We start from the raw sequence: 24463 nt of genomic DNA, 5'->3' as shown, positions 1-24463 counted from the left end.
TAACTTCCCCAAACAAAAAACATGCACAATCTCTTGTGGCAGAGGTTCAACATGGCTTATTAAAAAAAAAAGGTCTCCAGGTGATTCTAATATGCTAACAGGGTAAAATCTTTGCCTTAGAAAACTATCACCTTGGCATAAGGTCTGTTGTGTGATGTCAGCTGTCAATTCAGAATTCTTATGCTGATTGCATGGGCCTCTTTGGGACGTGCCTTGTGATTAAGAGGCATTGCTGGACAGGCAGCACTTATATGACTTTTAGAACTTGTAGCCATGTAAGGTATCCCTCTATCTCACCACTAGCCCCCCCACACACAGCCACACACTCCTTTTTGAAATCCCCTGCCTCTTTGCTGCTCTGTGCTTTTAGAAAAATAATCAGGCTTCTCCACCAGAGTGTGGTAATGTGCCACCTTGTGACCAACATCCTATCTTGCAAGCAATTGTTGCAATACTTGTTCTGCTCTCAAAATATGATTCAGCTTGCATATGTGGGTGGAAGAGTGTCTAGGGACCATGTATGAGTGTACTTAAGGAAGAAGGCAGAGAAGGAGTATTCATAGCCCAGAAAAAGTACTACTACTTCTTGACTTGTTTGCTACTGCTCTAGGGTGAGATTGCAAAAGTTGACTCAAGCTGCTCAGGACCTGAATGTCTGTCCCCAAATTACACCAGACGCAGTCATCATTGAGGTGCCTATCATATAGACATCACCAGTTACTGCTGCATAAATTTAGCACAGCAGTATGCATGTGAAAACTGACTTTGACATGATTGAGAGACTTTAATTGCTAGGCATTTAAAATGCTTGTAAATCATCCCTAGCATTGCATATTTCATTGATTCAGGTCTTCATGTGTTATATGCTATGGCATTTGTTAGTCTGTTTAAGAATATGCAGCTTGGGTGGTGCCCTCAGGAAAGTGTGGAATGAGAGATATAACATCCTGCAGTTTATCAACACTTACCCTTGTCTTGCTTCATAGCCAGTATTCACACTCACTCCAACATCAAAATCACATGTCCACTTCCACCCATGTGTTAGCATATTTCTACTTAGGATCCCCAGCTATTTTAAGAAATATATTCTCAGAACAGTTCCAGGTCAACCTTCCAACATGTCCAGCTTTGGAAGAAACAAGTATACATTGGCTGGAAGACCAAATGTACACAGAGGAAAGGAAAGAGTTCATAGTTCCACTGAATGACTTCTACATACAGTGAGAGTGCTCTGCAAAGCCACTTAGAGATATGATCACACAAACCCTGTCAGATAGGGGCTGCTTTCAACATTTCACATACAAGCAAACCAAATTTCAGAAAGGTGAAATCACTTTCTTGATAAATGACAGTACCCCATTTGAACCAAGTTTTTCTGGCCTCCGAAGCCCATGCCCTTTCCCCTCCATGGCTTTTCCAAAAGCTCAGCTTTCTCCCTCTTGCACTATATGAAGGTTTGTTGCCCAAAACCAATTTTAGTGCAGAAGACACATCTTAGGTTTCAAGGAATAAAATGTTCATTCTCAGTGTTCCTATGATAAGGAGTGGTCATAAGCAGAAGGATCTCAGGAGGTACTTGCTAATTCTGTGGGCCTATAGTTAGGTGTAGTACAGCACTCAAATGAAGTAAATGAAATGACCCTTATCTTCAAGTACATGGTTACTTTGTCCAGGATGCAGGAAGAAAGAGTAGAATGGTCAGTGAATACCTAAATTCAATTTGAATTTCATAGAACTGTCCCTAGATTTATATATATATATATATATATATATATATATATAAACAGATCACTTGCCTGATCACCTTTCTTTAAGCCAGAGGATGCCCTTCACCTATAATGGTAGAAATGAGGAAGTATCATCTCTAATTATTAGGAAGCTGATTCTATCGCTTCATTTTTCTCTCAGCTCAATAAAATTTCCACCACTGATACCACTGATAGAAATATTTCTTCCAAGTACTTCTGCTATTACCTACAGGTCTGGATATTGGCAATGAACTCTCTTTTATCACTCATTAGAAACCTACTTTCTATTTTTATTTTTTACCCTTTTTAAAGATTTTCTTTCTTTATTTTTAGAGGGAGGGAGAGAAACATCAATATGTGGTTGCCTCTTCATCAACCCCCCCTCCCCGCCCCACTGGGGACCTGGCCTGAAGACCAGGCATGAGCCCTGAACTGGGAATCAAACTAGAGACCCTTTGGTTCACAGGCGAGTGCTCAATCTACTGAACCACACCAGTCAGGGCTTATTTTTTATCTTTATTCTCTTTTTCCATTACCATCTATCTCTTTTATACCCTCCTCCCCCAGTAATTACCACACTTTTGTCCATGTCCATGAGTCCTTTATCCATTTTGCTCAATCCCTCCTCCCCCTAACCTCCCTCCCACTGGCTATCATCCTGCTCTCCATCCATGAGCCTGTCCCCATTTTCCTCGTAGTTCAGTTTTTTTTTGTTAGATTCAACATAGGAGTGAAATCATATGGTGTTTGTCTTTCTCTAACTGGCTTATTTCACTTAGCATAATGTTCTCCAGGTCCACCCATACTGCCTCAAAGGGTAAAATTTTCTTTTTTATGGCTGGGTAGTATTCCACTGTGTAAATACCCCATTGTTTTTTTATCTACTCATCTATCTTGAGGCAAATAATGGAAACAATAATGGCAATTGTCCAGAATGTACTATTGTACTGTGTACCATGTATTTTATCTAGCATTATCTTAATTCTCACAACAATCATTAGAGTTAAATTGGCTTTTTCTTTACTTTCCACTTTATGGATAAGGAAGCCCAGACTCAGGGAAGTGAAATAACTTGGAAATGGCACCAATATTCATATGCAGCCTGTCTCCCTCCAAATTCCATGGTCTCTCTATTATAACAGAATATCATAACAAGACTGGCCCTACACAGAGCTCTCATCTGTTCTCCATGTACTTCAGTGTCATTTTATTGAAAGACATTGGCAAGTATACTACATGAGCAGAGGTAGAGGGACCTTGTGTCTGCTGTCAGAAAAACAATAGATTCAAAAGCTGACTTGTACTTCAGAGAAAAGAGAAACAGCCAGATTTAACTTTAATGTGTTTACAGGGAAAATTCTCAACACACTTGATTTGGTCAAAAAAATGTTTTACAATCTGTAATGTCAGAATTGGGATTTATTCACTATGCTGGGGTACATTTATTGAGCTTCAGGCCAGGTCTTAATCACCTCAGGCCAATTGACCTTCTACCTCAAAACCTGGTCACATGAAATATCTGCTGACCTAAGTCCCTGAATGGTAAAACTTTCATTGCATAGTGAGAACTAGCTTAAGGCACGTGAAGAGAATGTCCTGCCAAATCAGGCTGGGTCATTGTCAAGATAGTGTTCTATGTGACTTTCACAAGAGTGGGATTGCATGAAATGGTCTATTCCTATCTGGAAACATGAAGAAGGAGGCCTCAGGAAGTTGTGTGATATGTTCTGTGCAGTACACTCTGCATACTGTGGTTTGGTCAGATGCTTAGCTATCAGTTTTTTCACATATTTTCTGTGTCAGGCACTTTGGGTTTATTATTGCCCATTTTCCCAACCCATGAGGTAGGTATCATCAATCTTGAAGTGCTCAATGGTGAAACTGGAGTGTAGAGACATGAAATAACTTGTTCAAAGTCACACAGCTAATAAGTGTGTTGATTAGAATTTAAAGCCAAGTATCTGGAGACTTACCTCTTTTACTACACTGTGCTTCCTCAAGTCATCCTATACCCTAACCCCTGACTCCCCCGTTCAGGTGCAAGACTGAAGAAGAGTTCAGCACCATCTTATCCACTGCTGGTGAGAAATAAAGTGCACTTACTCAGTACATCCATTGGAAGACATTTCTTGTTTTTTCACATCCTGGTTTGAATGTTGGTATAAGCAGTAGACAAGGGGTTAAGGCAGCAGGCCTGAGATTTGCCACATGTTCTCCTTTGTTTCTTACATGAACATCTACTAAGTGCAGGTCATTTTTCTTGCAGTGCCTCCTTAAATGGGATAATGCATCAAACCCGTAGTTTTCCTCATGGAACCACTAGACCCTAAAATAGCCTTAACTGGTTTTTCCATCAACTGCCTCTCCAAGAAAAGGAAAGAGTTATAGCCCTGGCCAGTGTGTTTCAGTTGGTTGGACATCACCCCACAAAGTGAAAGTTTGCTGGTTCAATACCTAGTGAGGGCACATGCCTGGGTTGTGGCCCGGGTCCCCAGTAGGGGGCGTGGGAGAGGCAACCACACATTGATGTTTCTCTCCCTCTCTTTCTCTCTCCCTCCCCCTCTCTCTACAAAATAAATAAAATCTTTTTAAAAAGTTAGGAAAATGGAGACAACTGTACTTGAACAATGATTAAAAAAATAAAAAGATTAGAAAAAGGGAAGAGTTCCAGGAGTGCCATGTTTCTGAGGTGGGGTTCACACAGATAGAAAAAGCCTGTTTTTAAGTCATCCAGCTTTGGTGTCTCCCAGTAAGAGCTCAGAGTCTCCATTTTTGCTCTAGGTTTTTGTGCCCACCTTGGAGTAGAGTAATCTTGTGCACTAAGGGTGAACACCCTTCTAGAGCAGTCTCTCTGAAATTCACGGAGATTATAGGACAAACATGTCCATATTAGGGTTATTTGCTCCTTCTGTTCCTCTCTCTCAGTATGAGCACAAGTGACTTTCCAGGATTATGTGCATACCATTAACCAAGGACCTCATTGAGGTGGGAGCTGTCTCAGTACAACTCTCCCAGAGATCTGCCATTGTCCCCATGGTGGCACTGTTGACTTTACCCCTTCCAAAAACACAAAACAGTAGGACAAGTGAAATGTGGTCTCTGATTAGTATTCAAAGAATGTGAGAACACACACACACACACACACACACACAAACACACTCACACCACTAGTCGAAATAGTTTATCAAGGAAAAACACTTACAAGCAGAGAAATAATAGAGCTCACACTGTCCCTCTACTAGAGCCCTTTCAGCCTGGCAACACCCAGCCTGACCACAGCACTCTCTGGGACAACATGGGCTCAAGTAGGCTGTTCATACAGTGAGAATATTTTTCTAGCAGGCTGCCTTAGCCTGTGAACACAATCTATTTCTTTTCATGCAACAAAAGGCATTTCAAAGAGTGGGGTTTAGAGCTGCTGGCCAATGAGTAACTTTTCTTTTTGTTCTTTCTTCAGCCATTTTCCCTCTGTAATCACTTGATTTTTCTCTGAGAAGGTAGCATTTTGGATCTATGTTAGAAAATTTGTGAACTGATTCAGTAAATTTCTAATTGGCATGCATGGTTAGCTGTTAACTTAGTGGATAATTAGTTCAATATATCCAGAGAGTTTACTGTGGGAGGGAAAAAAATCCCCAAAGCAAATCAGAATAGTTCAGGAGCCTTTTATTCTAGTGCAGTTTTTTGTTCAGGAGCAGTTACTAGTGTCTTAAAAGAGACCTATCTTCCTTCCTAGTTAGAACTATATTTAAACATACATTCTTTATTTCATCCCTACTGAATAGAGCTTTATTAAATAGATACCACAGGCAAACCACAGTGTCTGTCACCAGTAAATACTCAATAAATATTTCTCATTACAACGAACTAAATAACAAATTTTGGTATTCTGAGTTCGACTGGCCATTTTCCCTAATTCTAGGCAGCAAGTAACTGACAGTACTTCCAATTGCCATTAACAGAATTAATGTATTGTCAATAGATGCTTATTGTCTTGTACAAGCCAGGCATTATTCTGGTTATTAGGGTCAGCATTGACAAGAGGCATCATTTCTTTCCTGAGGAGGAAAAACTGGCAGGAAAAGCAGACCTTGAATTAGCCTACCAGTTATCTCTTGTATTTTAAGTCATCCTAAAAAAAAAGTGTCTTAAAACAAGAACAAGCCCTGGCCAGTTTGGCTCAGTGGGTTTGGCACCATCCTGCAAACCAAAAGGTCATGGGTTCGATTCCCAGTCAGGGCACAGACCTGGGTTGTGGGTTTGGTCCCTGGTCAGGATGTGTGCTGGAGGCAACCAATCAATGTTTCCCTTTCACATCAAAGTTTCTCTCCCTCACTTCCTCCTTTCCCCTTTCTCTAGAATCAATAAAAGAAAAAAATTGTTTAACACCCAAATGAATTCCTTCTTTCTCATTGTCTATAGGCTGGATAGGTCTGCTGTAGATAGTCTATGATTAGCAGATATTTAGTCCTGTCTGAAACGGCCATGTAGACATTTGGTCTAGACCATGTAGTCCTATCCAAAATGTCCACAGAGACATGTATTTGGTCCTTGCCAAAAGGTCCTTGATATCTGGTCCTGTTCCAAAACATCCACAGAGGCATGTGTTCCATGCTGAAAGGTTCTTAAAGTGTGAAAAGATGAACAGCAGGGCCATGAATGAGTTATTCAGGTTCTTGGTGGACATAGTCAAATACAGCCACCAACCTCACAAAGATAGAGATAGAATCAAATCCCTATTACCAAACCTTTTCACAGATAGAAAATAACAAAGCCAGTAATCAGGTCAATATATACTTAAGAGTAGTTGTTCATCGACCTCAAAGTAACTCTGCCAATATTCATGGTGAGGAAGAAAAGAACCAATGTGAAATCCAAGATTTCTCATGAATTGCAAGAATAATAACGTTGGTACAGTTTGAACAAGGTTAAATGTTTGTGTGCTATAATGAACCATGGACCAAATGTCCTGCCGTGGTAGTTGATAGGTTCTACTGGTCTAGGCTGGGTGTTGCTGATTGAGCCTGAGTGTGCTCATACATTTGTGGTCAGTTGATTAACCAAAGTGGTTCTCATTGTTCTAGGAAGGCCTGTCTAGGACAACTCAGCTGTCTTTCACAGTTCTCCAGCTGAAATCCCATGAATCCATTTTTATATTTATTTATTCATGTAACACTTTTTTGAGCAACCTTGCTGTATGTCAGACACTACATGGCCCTGCCTTCAATTGCTCAGGAATGAGTTCTAGGCTTGTGGTAGGCATTTAACACTTTTCAGCCTATATAGAGGAACCATGAGAGCTAAGGAGGTCACCAAAGGAGAAATAGTGGGTAGAGAAACGAGCCCTGAGCTGCACCAGTATTTTAAGGTTGTATAGAAGAGATAGGACTGCTTAAATGTGAAAGAAGGAAAACCAGGAGAAGGAAAACCAGGAGAATGTGGTGCTTGGGAAGCCAATGGAGGACTGACCTCTAGAAAGCAGCATTAGATCAGTAGAACACAATGCAGTAAGGAGTACTAATTTAATGCAAGCCTCTTGTATACATGGTGGGGCAAGAGTAGGTTTATAGTTGTTCTTATGGAAAATAATACAGTGATTAATGAAAATACAAGAATAAACTCTGTTTTGCATACTCACAACCATAAACCTGCTTTTTCTACACCCTGTATTCCTTTTAACATTTAGTTTTTAGCCCAATTTATTTCAATATAGTCATGTGCTGCATAGCTTTCCTGTCCACAACGGAATGCATATATGACGGTACTCTCATAAGACTATATTGGGGCTGAAAAATCCCTGTGGTCTAGTGACATAGCCATCCTAGTATCATAGCACAACACATTCTTCACAAGTTTGTAGTGATGTTAATATAAACAAACCTACTGAGCTACCAGTCATATAAAAGTATAGCACATATAATTATGTACAGTACATAATACTTGATAATGATAATAAAAGACTATGTTACTGGTTTATGTATTTAGTATACTATACTTTTATTGTTATTTTAGAGTTTACTGTTTCTACTTATAAAACAATTTGCTGTAAAACATTATGCCCTGTTACACCATTAGCAGCCTCATACATCTTGTGTTTACCATGTGTCTTTATTGCGCCATTTTCTCTTCTGCTTGATTTGATCTCATTTTGTTTTATGTAGTAACAGGCTGCACAGGCTTTTAGGAGCAATAGGCTATATATACCATATGGCCTAGGTGTGTAGTAGCCTGTACCATCTAGGATTGTGTAAATGCACTCTGTGATGTTTACACAATGACAAAATCACCTGATGACACATTTCTAATCACCTATCCCCATCATTAAGCAGCACATGACTGGATAGATGTCTCTCCACTTCTCACACCCCAGTAAATAACTGGAATAAATCATTGATGTGGGTTTGATTAGAATGACCCTTGATAGATGGAATGATAAGGAATTACATACTTCCTACCTTTTATTTCTTTAGCAGTAGGTCTTTGTTAAAAATGTCATTGATTTTTCTTTCCCAGAATGCATGTATTGTTTAAGTCTTTGCCAAGACTAAATTATTCTTTTGTTATTTGTCCTTTTTAATGTACTTAAGCTTGCTAGATACTTTTAATAGCCTAAAAATATGGGACCACTGGGAATTCAGATTAAAAGTAAATTGCCTCTCGAGTTCAGGATTTTTGAGTGGACATACTTTGGAGTTGTATCAATATGCTGTGATCAAGAATGACATGACATGAGTTTCCAGTAAAGCAAGTTTTCTGCCAACACTACAAATATGTATGCTCGTGCTAGACTATGGAAATTGATTCCTTTTCTAGCAACGAAGGTTTCTTGCTGAATCAAAGAGGTAGTATTTCAAAAGAGCAAATACACAGTTTTGTGGTGAAGAACTGTTGAGTTGACAATATGATATAGAGTCTATATAATAGAGCTGAGTTTTTATCTACTACTTACAAATTCAGATGCCATAGAAATGTTAACTTCTCATGCAAAATAGGATGAAAGTTTTCTGTACAAGTTGTCCCCTTGTCCAAGGTAAAATAACTCTTCCTTAATGGCCTCAAGATAGGAAAAAAAACTTTGCATTTTCAGGATGAGGATATTAAAAATTAAATTAATTAACTTCTTTCATAATGTAAGCTGATCCAGAGGGTTTTGACAAAATTTATTTTTGAAGAAAGCTTTGTACTTGAATCAGCCCTTAATTAAGATTGCATTAGGCTGCTACCCATTCTAAGACCAGGGGCTACAGCCACTAGACCCTTTTTGGTCAGTGCCCTTTGTACTAGGACAGGAAAATGACATTGTAGAAACCACTGTATCCATGCACCTACTCCTAACAGCATTCACCTTGTCCTTAGCCCATCCAATGCTACCTTTTTGCCTGATCATTTCTCAATTAGATCTGTGCTGAGACAGTATCCTGTACCTTAAAATGTAGGCTGGGGTCTCAATAGTGGGACACATTAGCTAGCCAAGGAGAGTGCATATTCTTGTAGCTTGTGAAACCATTTGATAGCTGTCATTCTCTTATCATTTGTCTGCTGGTCCTGAGAAAGGGCTTTCAGGAGGAAGGAGAAATATCTCTGTAGGTAGGGGGAAAAGTTAGACTTAACACACAATCTGAACTTTCTTTCCTCTTCTGCTTAGTACTATACCTGCTAGTGGCAGAGTAGACAATGGGAAAGTCAGAAACAGACTTGTGTCCCTAGAGTGCTCCAAATAGTAGTATTTATCATCTCTATGCATTGGCACCTAATTTTTTTCTGTACAGATGATCAAAACAAATCAACAAATGCATTCTAATACTTGATACCAAATAACATTGGGTTAAAAATAATACCAAATTGAGAATAAGAAACAAGTGAGAACATACTCAGTGAACATATTTGTTAATTCTTCTTTCCTGCTCTGAAAATTAGTTGGCAAAATTATATTTTCCTTCAATTATTTCAGGCCCTGTGATAAACTAGAACAGGGTTTCTCAGCATGGCACTATTTACCTTTGAAGCCAGATAATTCTTTATTGTCAGGGGCCACCCTATACTTTGTGGGATGTTGAGCAGCATCCCTGAACCCTATGTACACTGCTGCTCACCCCCAAGTTGTAACAACAAATATGATGTCTTCAGACATTGCCAAACATCCTATGAGGAGAGAAATTACCCTGTTAATAACCACTGAGTTATATAATAACTATGGAAATAAGAAAGATATGGTCAGAAAATTCCTCTGTTTTTAAGAGCTAGTCAAAATGCTTCTGTTTAATCACAACCAATGTCATCCTTCCTTGGGTACTAATAGTTTCAACTTAATCCAATTTTTGCCTTACCCTTCCAATCCTTCCCTCACCCCTCCAAAAGCTTTTTTAAATTATCTAAACTATAAAACTTTCCAGTAGATCTCAGTGCAGTGATTTGTTCTAAAAGTGAGGCTTCTGGCTAAATCAGTCCTTCCACAGTCATTTAATGAGTACATACTTGTTTTTTTTTTTTCCTGGGTCTATTATAGGAGATCTGGAGCAGTGTGACAGGGCTCCTGCCTTCTAGGTACTTAGCATCAAACTCTCATATATGAGAGGTAATGTAAGTCAGTTTATGTCAAGGGCCCAGGACCTCATGCAGGAAGGTCTTTTCATTTCAGTCTTTGTAGAAAGCTTCTGGTCAGTCCACTCTATGTTTTCAGCAGTGTTGATGACGAGCAAGGGTGAAAGCATTCCTCAATATTTGCTTTTGCATGTTTCCTATGTAATTCAAAATTCAAAGGCTTACAACATAAAATCTAACCATCAAGACTCAAGTAATATTGACCACAGTTGGCTAGTTGCTTCTCTCTGAGTCCTTAAAACAACCGTAAAAATGTACCATCATTTTCCTTATCCTCTTGGTTCCTTTACACAACAAGGACATGAGATCAGAAAAAAAGGGATTTTGTGAAGCCTTGTATAATATATTAGGTGACATACAGAAATTAAACTCATCGAAGTCAAAGAAATTAATAGTCTAAAGACTTATCAAAGAGTAGAGTAAAATTTACCTCTCGGCTAATTTAATATATTTTGATTTATTTTTTTCAAAATTAATTGCAGTTTAGCTGGTTCTTACTTTCAGCTTTGCCTTTATTTCCTTCCCAAAGTAAGTGACCATATTTTGCTGTGTATACTGCACGCTTTTTTGCCCAGATTTTTGAGGGAAAAAATAAGGATGCACTTTATACTTGAGTAAAATGATTATATAATCTCATGTATAATGCACACCAAAACATGAGTGCACATTATACATGGCAAAATATGGTATGTAACTTTGGGTATCTTCCTTCCTTGGGCCTGTGAAGTGAGAAAAAAAATGGATTGAATGGGTACTGAATTCTCTTCCTGTTTTGAACCATTCTCTATGTCAGAATGGTTCAGGACTCAATTTGTTTCTAGGAAATTGGATTAATAGATATTGATGAAGTTTGACTTCATATGTTGCAAGTGTTGCTGCCTTCTGCTGGGCAGTTTAATGTTCAAAAGCTAGAGAGGCTACATGGTCATATGGTGATGACCATGGGCTTCTTCTCTCTCAGACTCTCACTGAAAATAATGACCTTGATTCTGGGCTGGCTTCATCCACTGAGGCTCAGAGAGTTTAGGTTAGGCAGAACTGGAGAATCTGGTAGGTGTTTGAAAATAACAATTTGATTTGAATTTTGAGCTATAAGTGATTTAAACCAATCTTTTGATATAATGACTCCTCCATCTGGGATAGTACTTATGTCAGGGATTTAAGCTCTTGCCTAAAATGTAACTAAATATATATTTTTATTACAAAATAATTTATTCTACAGTAATAGGTATTGCACAGAAGATACTGCTTTGGTAAATCTCTTGTTGGCTATAAGATAGTAGCTACATAAATATGTATTCCAATCTGTTTGTCCATAAATAAAAGACCTGATTTATTGAGTATCCACATTTCTGGGCAATTTTTTTTAACTTGGGGTCTTTCACTTTTTTTTTTTACTGGGGACAATACAGTTCATCCCTTAATTGCAAAGTTGGTCAAGTGCAAAACTCTTAAAAGCCTTGCTCAAATGCAACCTCAGCTTTTGCCTTCCTGGGTCTATTCCCAACACTCCCACCCTGAGACCTTCTTGGAATCAGCCCTTCCTTGTCAATTTCTCAGCACTTTACTAACCCCTTCATTTTAGGTCTTTTCACTGCTTGCCTAAGATTAAACAGTTTTGTCTTCCCATAGAGGGCAGGACCCATGTCTTCTTCCTGGCACACAGTAGGTACCCAGTACAAGTTTCTCCACTGAAGGCTACAGTCCTGCTGCTTTAGAAATGAAGCAGGGTGGCATATGAAGTAAATAGAATGCCCCATTATCTCTTAATGCACAAAAGAATAGTTTTCAGAATTGGAAAATGCTGTGTGTTACACATCTCTGTGAAGGATGTTTGTCTTACTAGTAAAAGGTTTTCGTAGAATGTGTTGCACAGTAAGTTCTGTCTCTTGAGTGCTATTTTACCTTAGTGGAAATTTTAAAATGCAGAGTAAACAATAGATTCATTACTTTATTGAGGCAATTAGTCTCCACATAGAATTTGCTTGCAGGTTATGTGTGGTTAAAAACATTTCAGCTGATGATTGTATTTTCTGTATTTTAAGTTCTGAGCTGTGAGAATTCATTCATATATATTATTTTTGCCTAGTGTCTTCTGCTGGGTGCAATTAACTACGGTATAAACTGCTGCACATGACATTCTGCAGGTCCTACAGAATTTATCTTCCCCAAGGCATTCATGAGAGACAGAGGCAGTGGAATGGAAAGCATACAGAACTCACTGTGGAACAAACCTAGTTTTCAACACCACCTGTAACACATGCTGGGTTATTAGGGCAAATGAGGGTAAAATAGAGACAATAATAGGATTGAAATTACAAGGCTGTCTTCAGGATTGATTGACCATAGTGGCTGAAACACAGAAAATGATCAATAAAGCTGAACTATTTTTATTATTATCATTGATAATAACAACAAAGATTGAGCTCTGGATGAGTCTTTTAACTCACTGGGTCCTCCTTCAGCCAATCCAGCCATTGTCACATACAGTTTTCAGCCACTGTTACAAACTACTTAACATGCCCCATCTTGCACTGTGCTTCTAGACTAGTTCCTGAGTTTCACATGAAGCTCCATCCCTCCAGCTTAATAAATGCTAGTTACTCTTATTGTTGTTAAAATTGTCCTTACAGCAGCATTTCCAAATATGTTATCCAAATGAAATGCTCCCATAGGGAAAGCTTCTGAGAGTAAAAACTGTCTGAGAAACAGCTGCTTGCCATCTCCCTGCCCTGGAGGTGTGCACTGCACATTAGAATATTATAGACTCTGAGGAGCCATGTCTCATTGTTATTTTATGCAGATAAAATTGTTTTTGCCATTACAGAGTACCTCCCCCTATAAAAGTTCATCTGTTTTTGCTGTCTTCATTTTAATATCAATGACCCTTATAATTCTTTCACTCTACACACTTCAGGAGAGTCCTTTAATATACAGGGGCTATGAAGTTGTAGTCACTGCGATGAGACCACCAGGACCATAAAACATACCAATCTGTTCATTAGAAGTTTCTAGGTGGTTGGTAGTCAGTGCCATTTTCTAGTTTGTATACAAGTTTTTCCAGTATCACCACATGCTTTGGTACCTGGTAAGCTTTTCCTTTGATATCAGGTGAATTTTAAAGTACAGCCAATGGAACATGGAGTAATTGTATAAAGGAGTCTACATGCCATATATACACCTCCATGCTATGAATCCCTGTGTCACAAGTTTTATGACTTGTCTTTCGGTTTACTGTGAATTAGTATGCCAACATGTCAGTTTAGTGCCACAATGCCCATCTTGGAATAAAAGTTGCTTACAGTATATAGATACTGCGCTAGGGTCTCTTGGGTCATGAGTAAATCCCACTTTAAGCATCACTATTTGAGCATTTTAATTTACAAAAGCTGTAAATGGGAGTAATTATTAATTTTACTAATGGATTCACTGAAAGATTGCTTTGTTAAGTCCTTTCCAAACTAGAATACTTAAATAAGCATTGATTTATGCACAACTTTCTAAGATAAAACCATTTTATTAGATAAAGGCAGGAATAGCAGCCTTCGGCTATGTGGTTTGCTTCCTTCCCTTAGCAGCATTATTTGGTTCTCTTTTTTGTTTGTTTGTTTGTTTGTTTGTTTGTTTGTTTGTTTCTGCATAGTGTGCAGACCATGAAGAAGCCTTGATGACTCGAATATTTGTAAAATATTATCATTGAGGTCTTTTGTTTTACCACTTGATAAATTTGTACTTTAGCCCTGTGTTTTCACATTTTATATTCTCTGGAAAGGCACTATTCTTCAATTTTGTTTTGGGTAGATTTTGTTTGCACACTCTGAAATATTTGTAGGGAAATGAGTTAGCCATTTAGGGGTCTGCCGACTTTTAGACCACCTGGGTGTCATTAATACATTGTAGACATATGTTGCCTAATGGCATTCATTTAGCGTAAAAAAGATAAGAAGTTTTCAGAAATAGCAAACTCATTCCTGGGAGCACCTAATGCACTGGGTGAATGATCCTGAAACTCTGAAGTGTTACAATACTAAGGTCCTATGGGAAATGGCGCACCGAATATTTCAGGAAGGGCACATATAATGATCTCCTAGTATAAATCGGAAAGCAAACCAGTGGGGACTGAGAGGACAGATTGATTTTTTTAGGAAAAGCTTTTTGCTAGATGCTATTTTTGTAAATGCCCTCACCTGAACCGTGAGAACCTCCACTGGGGAGGGGGGTTCACATTTTCTAGAAGCCTCACAAGTTAGCCCAGTGGAGTTGAACTATTTCTTCATTCCTTAAAGAGTTAGAAAGTCCCTGTTTAAAAAGTCAGACAACTATCCTGGTGTGAGTGTGGTTGCCATTATGGAACCAAGTATAGTATAGAGTTTGGGGCACTATTGTTGGGAAAACTATAATAGAATTCAATTTTGTCAGACTGCCCTTGGAAAATGTCATCTTATTTTCAGCTAAATGTGAGCCTACTCAATAGTATCCATTGCCTACATTTTTAGTGTATACTATATGCCAATCACTGTGTTTTCATTTCATTAAATGATTTTATTTAATTCCTGTTTTGCAGATGACAAAACTGGGGCTTAGAGAGATAACTTGTCTGATATAAGTAGCAGAACAGGGACTCAGACTTGGGCAATCAGAGTCCAGAGGTTAAGTTCTTAACTGTAGCTTTCCAGTTTGAAAGGGTCTTCATGTTTATCATGGGGTCCTGAGAAGGTAAAGAACAAGTTACTTTTCCCTTTGAAACAAAGTCAAGAGGAAGCACTGAATTATTTTGTTTGCTGCAGATTATGGAGCACCACTATATGCCAGGTACCAGGTTGAGGCTTTATTGCATGGTTATCTTGTAATCCTCTCACCACTGCTGTGAGTTTGATCTTATTATTTACTCCCAAGAAAATGGAGACTTAGAATATGAATTTGAATTCTCTTGCCCAAGGTTAACTAGTTAGTAATTTGTGGTGCTGGGATTTGAACCCAGATATCTATGACTCCAAAAACTACAGTCTTTAACTACTCTGTATTTATTTCCCCAATGAGCAACTCAGAAGACATTTTGACTACTGCATTTATCACTCACAACTGGGATGCAGCAGTGATGGCTTAAAGAAGGGAAGATGAGTGAAATGACAGTCCAGTCTTCCTGTGGTCTTTTCCAATGAGCCTAGACTCATTATTTTTAAAGGAATGCATTGCTCGAATTCTTGGGCTAATGGTCCTATCTGCAAAAGAAATGGATTGGTAGCTACCTGTGTGGTAGTGGAAATGCTCAAAGGAAAAAATGTTTCAGCAGGAGTCTCATTCTTAAGCACAAATCGAGTAGGGCATATAATTCCCTTGCAGCAAGATGGAATAATCTGCTCACTGAAGCATAAAGATAACATTCCTTTTCCTTAGGAGTTGTGAAGGTATGGGATAAGTGAAGGGAGGGATATGAGTTGGAGGCTTTTTAACAGAGAAAATTCTAACCACTCCTGATTCCTTCTCTTTAAAGACCAAATGTTATAATATTATGGGCTCTTTGAACAAACTTAGACAGAATATCAGTAGAATTTCATGAAACTTGGCTTAGATTTATGTCCAAAATCTTTGACACAGCCCCACTTTTAAGATTTTCTTTGCATCACTAAGAATAACACATTAGTATTATGTATCTTTAGTTATCCCTTAACTTTGACCCCCATAAAGTCAGTTTTTACAAAGAGTAGAAGAGTTGGTTTTGTTCTAATATTTAAGATTATTTATAGTCTGGGGCATAACAACAGAATAATTTCACTTCTTGCTCCTTTATACTGGAAAGTGAGCCAATAAAGTACATCTAGTGCATGTACAGCCTTGCCACTAACTTATCAGGTCAGTCATGCATCCTATTGTCTGTCTCCCCATTCATCTCCCACAGCAGATGTCCTCAGCTCTCTGCCACTTGGCTCAAGCCTCCACCCCATCTGAAGCCTACTGTATTATTCAGGTTCTCTAGAGAAACAGAACCACTAGGAAATATCTATCAGGGGTGGAGAGAGAGAGAGGAGAGAGGCAGAGAGGCGGAAAGAGGGGGAAAGAGAGAGAGAGAAGGGAAGGGAAGGGAAGGGAAGGGAAGGGAAGGAAAGGGAAGGGAAGGGAAGGGAAGGGAAGGGAGGAGATATTACATGAAATGGTTCATGATGTGGCCAAGAAGTCCTACAATCTGCCATCTGCAAGCTGGAGAAACAGAGGAGCTGATGGTATAATTCAATCCAAATGAGAAGGCCTAAGAACTAGGGGAGTTGAGAGCCAGGAGCACCAATATAAGGGAACAGGAGAGGATGGATGAGCAGGCCACACAGAGAGCAATTTTACCCTTCCCCTGCCTTTTTGCTCTATTTAGACCCTCAATAGATTGGATGAGGCCCACCGACATTAGTGGGGATCATATGCTTACTTAGCCTATTAATGCCAATACTAATCTCTTTAGAAGTACCCTCACAGACACACTCAGATATAATGTTTTACCAGAAATGTGGAAATCCTTTAGCTCAATCAAGTTGACATAAAATTAACTATCACACCTACTCAGCCAGTGAACTCCCAGTGTTACAGAAAAAAAAAAAAAAGCCCAGGTGAACTTTCTTCATTTCCCTCGTCTGCACCTTAGAACTTACCAGCATTTGCAGTCACCCTCCATTCCATTCCCTATCTCACAGGACATTTCTCCTTTCATGCTCAAAATGAATCCTCCTTTCTGCATGTGATGTGATAGACCTTCTTCCTGCCATTTTGTTGACCATGATCTCAATCAGTCCTTCCCTCTCTCTTAATATCTAGCTTTTTCCTCCCCATTGGCCATTCTGGCATTTGGAATATAAATATGCTCAGGTAAAGGAGCTCTGGAGACTGGACACCTTTTGGTGCTAATGGGAAAGAGTAGAGAATACAGGAAGATGAGTTTCAGGTTCGTTTTGCATGCTTCAACTATCCCCTATATAAAAACAACTGATTGGTGAAGTATTCTGATCTCTTAAATGGGTATAATGATAAGGACATGATATGGTTATTTTGGAGATTAAGTGAAAAAATAGTACCACTGAACAGTGTGTATCACCAAACATAGAAACTAGAACCTAGTACATATTCAAAAATAATGATAGGTTGTGGTATTATTTATAGTCCTTCTAGTAGTAGTGTGAATAATTATATGAGGAAATTGAACTGAAATATCTTCAACTTGTCCTATACTTCTCCAAGTACAAGTTTGGATCCCACAATCCTCTGTCCAATCCTTAGTCACAGTGTTTAATACATTATATTAACTGTATCTAAAATTTCTCCCATTTTCATTTCCTCTCACAGCCACACTAATCCAGGCATATCAAACCACTTGCCACTCCCCAATTATGCTGTGGACTTCCATGCCTCATGACTCATTTCATGCTGTTCCCTCTGCTTTTCCTGTCTTCCCCAGTCCTCCACAATTCCTAAAATTATGCACCTTGACTAGTGATGTTTTCCTCATCCCAACATTACTCTAGTTAGAGTTAGTGATTCTATAGCCTGTATATGTATTGTCCCACATTGATGTTCATTGACTTGCTTTTCCATCTGCTGCACTTGGAACTCCTGGAGGAATAGGGTGATATAAGCCTGGGATCTCCAATGCCTGGGAACTTGATAAAAGCCTAATGATTATGGTAATGATCAATTGCTATGGCCTCATGACATTGCCCACTTTAAACAAATTTTATATCACATTATTGGAGATTCTCTCTCTCTCTCTCTCTCTCTTACTTTTAAAGCTGTTAAATAACAATGTTCCTTTCTTAAGCATTCTTACAGATGGGAATTAATGCAATATTTAGTTCCCTCCTTTATGTTCCAGTTGATGCTAAGAAATCAAATCTTTTAGCTTCTTGATTACAAGCTGGAAGTAGCCTCTTAAAAATAATTGACTACACTGAGCAGAATCCCATCTCAGCCACTCTTCTGTCACCTCTCTGTGAAGGTGTGAATGATTTTAGTGATTTTGCATCAATTTGAAAAAACAACTATGCCATCTCCCCTGCTCAATGTGTTTGAGGCCACTTAGCAAACTTGGAGGCAGAAATTATCATCAATTTACTCTTTTATCCAAGATGCAAAGCATGGCTTTATCATTTAGCAAAGAGTTGCAGACAAGAGAATTCAATTGACTCAACCTCAACCACATTGACAGGGTCAGGGGTATGATGCTGGTAGGTGGGAAATGGGTTGAGGAAGGATAAAGCATGAAAGGCTTCCATGGATAAGGGACTAGATTGGTACTTACTTTTGATATTGGTAACCTTGTGTCACCTTCTAGTTTGTTCACATCTAAGTCATTGGCCACAGATATCCTAAAGGCCTTACTTTCCTTTCCTTTTTTTTTTTCAAGGAAATAAGACCCTTTCTTCCAAAAGTGGATTTTCTACTTAGTCCTTCCCTTGTTGGCATCCTCAGGTGGAAGTGATCTAAAAGGTCAATTTATCCAAATGTGTTTTGTTTTACTTTTTGCTGCAGTCATTTCAGTACTGCTTACACCTCTATCTTGAACATTGTGGTTAAGACCTCCAGCTTATCCACTCACCAGATAATTGACTTTGGGCATGGTATTTAACCTCTCCAGGCCTTGGTTTCCATATATGTAATAGGATCAAACATATTAGTGACTAGCATTTGGCATCATTGTGAATATTCATTGGAGAGTACAGAGGGAAAGTTCAGTTTTATTGTTACAAATTGATTTTACTTTTCCCTCCCACCCCCACCCCCTGCTGTGGGACCCTGCAGACCAAGCACAATTGTCTTCAGATATGTAAAAACGTTTATTTATTAATGTCCTCAAGGGTCTTAGTGAAGAAGCTTCATCTGTGACCATTACCTCAAGTTGGTCACTCTTTCTTGTAGTAATTTGTATGCCAGGATACAATGAGAACCAAATAGGGTGAAAGGTATTGTACATTGTCATCAGTTATCTGAAAGTTCTCATGTATACGTAAACTTAATAAGTGGTCAGTCTGACAGAGTAAGATCTGGCTTTAAACCAGTCATCTGAACATTTTAAGAAAGCCCCTTTAATTTCAGGGCTTACCTTTATTTTATGTTGCAGAACAAATGACCTCAGAGAAAATATATTTGTGATTAGAAGACTAAAATATCATTTTTAAAAGGGTTTTTTAGTTTTGGTATCCCAAATCTGAGTTATTTCTCTTCTTTTTTCATATTCTCACTTTCTTTTTCAAAATAATTTTTATGGAATTTTAGAAAGAGAAGGAAAAGAGAGAGAGACAGACATATAGATATCAATTTCTTTTTCCACTTATTGATGCATTTCTTTTATTGGTTGATTCTCACATGTGCCCTGACTGGGGATTGAACCCGCAACCTTGGCATATCTGGACAATGCTCTAACCAACCGAGCTAGCTGGCCAGTGCCACATTCTCACTTTCTTAAATCAACTATAGCACTTGCTTTTAAAACAAGGTTTCTATACATTATTGACATTTTGGGCCAGATAACTTTGTTGTCAGGGATTGTCCTTTGCCTTATAGAATGTATAACAGCATCCCTAGTCTTTTACGTTTGACATACAAATAGCACACCAGCCCTGCTCTCAAATTATGACAAACAAAAATGTCTCTGGAATGCCAAATGTGCTCTGAGCAGTGGCAAGGACATTCCCAGTCAAGAATCATCACTTTACAGTATCTTGTCCATTTTGAAGCCTCAATGCTAGAATGTGGGAAGAATTTTCTATTTTTCCTTTCTAAGGAAAATAGAAGAAAATGATGGCCAAGGAAGATTTAGGTTTAAGGAATGATGTGAGTCAATCCAACTCAATTTCCAGATATTTTTGTAGTATTTTTTTTTAGTGTAAGGAATTGTGTGCTTTACTTTTATTCCCATTAATTGATTTCCTCAGTATCTGGACATAGGTTTTGCCTATGTTTTAATTTCTACAATAGATTCATACGTTATACATCCAGGCTGAAGAATATATTTTAAAGCAGATATACTTCATTTGTTCCTCTAGATTCATTCTATAACTTTTGGGGGACCTGCTCTGTCCATAGGGTGTGGGCTGAGTCAGTCACCTAGAGTCCTTTGCCCTCTAGCTTCAAGTTGGTTCACATTAGATTAGGCCAATGGGTAGCACAGGAAAGAGACTGGAGGAAAGGGGAGAGAAAACTTGGGGTTCTTCCATCTTTGGCCACAGTTTCTTTTAGGTGGCCCCTCTTCCAAGGCCGCAGATTTCTCTGGCTTCCAATAACAACTATGTCCTCTTGCCCTTTCAAATTTAAGTGGTATAACAAATTTCTACTCTTCCCTGGGAACTTCACCATTTCATAATGGTTCCCTGAATGCTGCCCACATTTCTGTGAATGGCCCCTTTGTTAGACACTATTCACTTACTTCCCAGAATGTTCCATCTGTTTCCTTCCTGCCTAGAGATGATCCTTCTTTCAGCAAACCCAGGTAGTTTTTGGTAATTTCTTTCCATCAAGGTATTGTCTGCCCACGATGTATGTTGTAAATTTCCCATCCCTCTATGTTTAACTCTGCTCAATAAAAGTTGTTGGCAAACCTTAGCATTATTATGTGTAACAAGGTAAAGGTAAGGAATTGTTTTGACTCCTTTTATATGAAGAATATGGTGGTTACATTGTCCTCATTTCTGCAGGAAGAGATAAAGGAGGCTTTATCTTTGCTTTAGAATGGTTCTAACCAAGCACAGAAATCCTGGATAAAGCAATTATCATATTCTTGACTTGATCTGACCTTGGGGTTCAGTGTGTATTGACGATCATATCATCTTTATCATCAGTAACAGCCAACAGATATTTTGTGCCTCTCATATAGGATGACCTGAACTTAGTGCTCAGTACAGGGGTACAGAGTGTATGAACCTTGGTCTTTTTTCTCACGTTGTAGAAATTGGGCTGGGCACATAGACTATGGGGAGACAATTTGATATTTTTTCCTTTGAAAGCATTGAAACCAGCTTTCTTTTATATTCTTCCTCTTATCACTACATCTGATCAGTCAGTCCCCCACTGTGTTCCACGTAGTCACCAAATCAAAGAAATTCCCCTTCTAAAGCAGCTCTGTCAAATAGCAACATGATGTGAGCTACGTGTTTAATTTTATATTTTCCAGGAGCCACATTAAAAAGAAACAGGCAAACTTTATTTTAATATTTTATTTAATCCAATATATTCAAAATATCATCATTTCAATATTTAATCAATATTTGATAATTTAGTGAAATAGTATACTTTTAAATACTAAGTCCTTAAAATATGTATATTTTATACCTACAGCACATTTCAATATACATACCAAATATTCCTTGGAAATAATTATTCTGTATTTTGATTCCATCAAATTTACTATTGAAAAGGTAGATGTCTATTACCCAAGTTGTTCCAAATATACTTGAAAACTTTGCAATAACTGAATGAAACCTAGTTTTTACATTTAAATTTAAGTTAGTCAAATTTTTAAGTAAGTTATGCATTCAGTTCCTTAGATGCATTACCACATGTGAAGTACCAGTGGATACTGTATTGGTCCATGCAGGCCTAAATTATCTTCAGAATGAATCTCTTTTCACCTCTCTAATACAGCCTTAGATGCAAGCTTTACCATTGGTTATTTGGCCTGTTACCATACTTCTATCCAACCTCTTTACCTTTAATGTTTCCCTCACCCAAGACCATCACCCTCACTGATTTCTGAAGGACTTTGGTGTAACCCATATCTGATCACATCAGTTCACTGTTTGAGGATTCTTCAGTGCCCACTGTTGACTGCATATGAAGCCCAAATTTCCTTAATATGGCCTACTAGGCACTGACCTGGTCCCTGTCAACCTCCCTGGCCTCTTTTACCTGTTCTATATTTCAAACACACTGGGCTATTCCCCATTCTATAAAAGCATCATGCACCAACAGCTCTCCACAAATTCACATGCATTAAGTTTGCCCAAATTTGAATCTTTCAGGGCCCAAATTAAGTGTCATTTCCTATAAGAAGCCTTCCACCAGCCCTGCTGTCAGGCATTATTAATGCCCCCACTTATATCTCGAATAATACACTTTTCCTATTTTACTACCATCGGATGTGAGTTGATCTGGCTCATGAACTCATCTGGAAGCTCAGAGCAGGGGTTAGAAAAGTACAGGCCCAGAGCCAAATTGTGTGTCTTACTAAATAAAGTCTTACTGAAACACAGCCTTGCTCATTCATCTGCATATTATCTATTGCTCTGTTTACGCTCCAGTGGCAGAGATGAATAGTGGCAATGGAGACTGAGTGACCCACAAAGGCTAAGATATTTATTATCTCACCTTTTATAGGAAAAGTTCACCTGCCTCTCTGTCCTAGGGGATGGAGATTGTGTCCTATCTATTTGCAGTGCGTAACACAGTGGCAAGTTGTGTGTAAATGTTTGTGGCTTGAACAACAGATGAAATGAATGAAATTGGATTGATGAGTTGAATGAAAATTGGTGTTTTCATCTGTCACTAATAAGATCTTTTGAGGAAAGAAAAATATGACCTACTTAAAGAACAAGTATAAATGACCCATGGACACGGACATGGACATGGACAATAGGTTGGGGATTGAATGTGGGAGTAGGGAGTGGGTAGGGCAGAGGAGAGCAACATGGGGAAAATTGGGACAACTGTAACAGAACAACAATTTAAAAAGACAAAAAAGAATATCCCTTTTGTCACTCTTTAGAATTCTTTATGATATCTTATTGCCATATGGTAACTGTTTGCTTGAATAAAACAATTTTGTTTTACCACCTTCATTTTTTAATACTATGTACCACCTATAATTTGTACTTTATTTGATTTTACTTGTTTTCCAAGGGGACAAATTGATTAAACCCTGAGAACTTGAATGCCTCCAACACACAGAAGTGGCAGGGGCTGTGAATTCTAGTCTTGGCTTGATCTTTGGCCTAAATGGTTACTTTGGATAAGACACTTGACCTAACTTGTTAGAGTTATTTTCTGATTCCTCAGTATAAATTACAGTGTCCCACCTTCAGGTTATTGCTTGAAGTGTGTGTGAATACAATATGCAATTTTGTAATGAGTATTATTAACATAGCGTAGATTTTCCTAAAACAAAAGCAGGTATTTTTCCTCCAGAGAATGGAGAAAAAGGTAGTACAGGCACCAATTGTATTTTCTAAGGTTTTATTTATTTATTTTTAGACAGAGGGGAAGGGAAGGACAAAGAGAGGGAGAGAAACATCAATGTGTGGTTGCCTCTAGAGCACCCCCTACTGGGGACCCAGGCATGTGTCCTGACTGGGAATCGAACTGGCGACCCTTTGGTTCACAGTCTGGCACTCAATCCACTGAGCCACACCAGCCAGGGAAGGTTTAAATATTGCTTAGAGTTAGGCTCCATTAGTAGAAGTTTTCCATTTGGGGGAAGAAATTTGGGCCATCAGTAATCCCATCATGACTGAGTACTAACAGCAAAAGACCACTTGGCATCACTTCTAATTTTAAAACTAGAATTCTGAAAGACAAAGTTGGAGATGGTGTCACACTTGAGTCATACCTTTATGAATGAAGAACTTCAAGGATGAGAGGCGAGACATCATGTACAGAGGTCTGGAAGCTTTATGACGAGGCGAACAGTGGAGGGGCTATCATTGGGAGCTTCCATTTCTTGGAGAAATTTCTTTTTTGACAATAGCTAGCGAAATTCATTATCCACACCCAGTCTTATAGGTTAGGTTTCTAGCTTATTTTTCTTCAGAATTCTGAGGTTAAATGGTTCTACTTATCATCTCTTTTCCTCATAATAACCTTATGATGTAGGTACTATTATCTTCCATCTATGGGCAAAGATACTGAACTTTAAAAAGACTAAGTAGGTTTTTCCTGTATGTAGATCACGTAGCAAGTAAGTGGCAGATCTGGGATTTGAACCCAAGTCTCAGTAGCCTGTGGCCTTAACCACTGTAGAAGCTGTATTATTTTATGAGATGAAAGAACCTAGGCTTTGGAAGGGTGGGGGAGTACACATACTACACTTTGAAATATTCTACCATTTTCATTTGAAGGATTAAATCCTAGAGCTAGAAGGGGCCAGA

At 38.5% G+C, this 24463-nt stretch overlaps 1 protein-coding gene across 2 annotated transcripts in view; it reads left to right on the top strand.

The window, feature by feature from the left end:
- FGF13 (fibroblast growth factor 13) overlaps window positions 1–24463 on the top strand; it is a 514186-nt gene that overhangs the window by 319575 nt on the left and 170148 nt on the right. The window lies entirely within an intron of this gene.

This window comes from Phyllostomus discolor, chromosome X (genome assembly GCF_004126475.2).
Source record: "Phyllostomus discolor isolate MPI-MPIP mPhyDis1 chromosome X, mPhyDis1.pri.v3, whole genome shotgun sequence".
Lineage (NCBI taxonomy): Eukaryota > Metazoa > Chordata > Mammalia > Chiroptera > Phyllostomidae > Phyllostomus > Phyllostomus discolor.
Note: the sequence above shows the minus strand (reverse complement) of the source record. Positions and strands in the feature narration are given on the sequence as shown.